The following is a 688-nucleotide window of genomic DNA, read 5'->3' as shown; positions in this document are numbered from 1 at the left end:
TCAGAATCAAAAGAACGATAACACCATGGAACAGAAGTTTGATACCATCATGGGGAGGCTCGCGACTCTCCAACGGGAGATCGAGAGGCCAGTGTTGGAGTGTTAAAGAGCAGCCTGAAAAATTCTCCTGGGCTGCTCGCATGGAAATTAACAAAACCAACATAAACATTGCGGATCCCCATCACGGCGCCAGCTGCAGGCCCAAGGCTGGAGCCGAACAATCACTCCCTGATAATGACTGTGTTACGGCTATTCTTCCCATCCCATGCAAGGACACCTGGATTGGCTGGAGGACTGTTTACTTAGCCTGATAGGCCGAAGGACACTGTCTCAGCTGAACTATGGACACGCACACACACACACTTACACTGATAAGCACTCACTCATCCCCCCACCCTTTCCAACGCCTTCGATGCTTGTGCCCTACCGGGGAAGATAGCAGTCAACTGGACCAGCACAGACGCTGCAGGACCGGATGTGCTGTCTACACCGGCTCTCTCTTACCCTTTACCCACCCCTGTTGCTTGTCTTGTGTTTCTATGGTGTATTGATAGTCATGTGCTTTTGTGCTGAGGTGTTTTTTCTGTTATCAAACTGTTCTCTCACTAGGAGCTCAGTCTGAGTGGAGTTTTTTTTCTCCTCCTCTTACCTCATGTAGTGTATTTTTGTTGTTTTTTCCTATCAGCCT

The sequence above is a fragment of the Rhamphochromis longiceps genome, linkage group LG22 (assembly GCF_057381845.1).
Source record: "Rhamphochromis longiceps isolate RC_006_pf linkage group LG22, R_longiceps_female_GT1.1, whole genome shotgun sequence".
Classification (NCBI taxonomy): Eukaryota; Metazoa; Chordata; class Actinopteri; order Cichliformes; family Cichlidae; genus Rhamphochromis; species Rhamphochromis longiceps.
The sequence above is the reverse complement of the archived record's forward strand: the minus strand, read 5'-3'. Positions refer to the sequence as shown.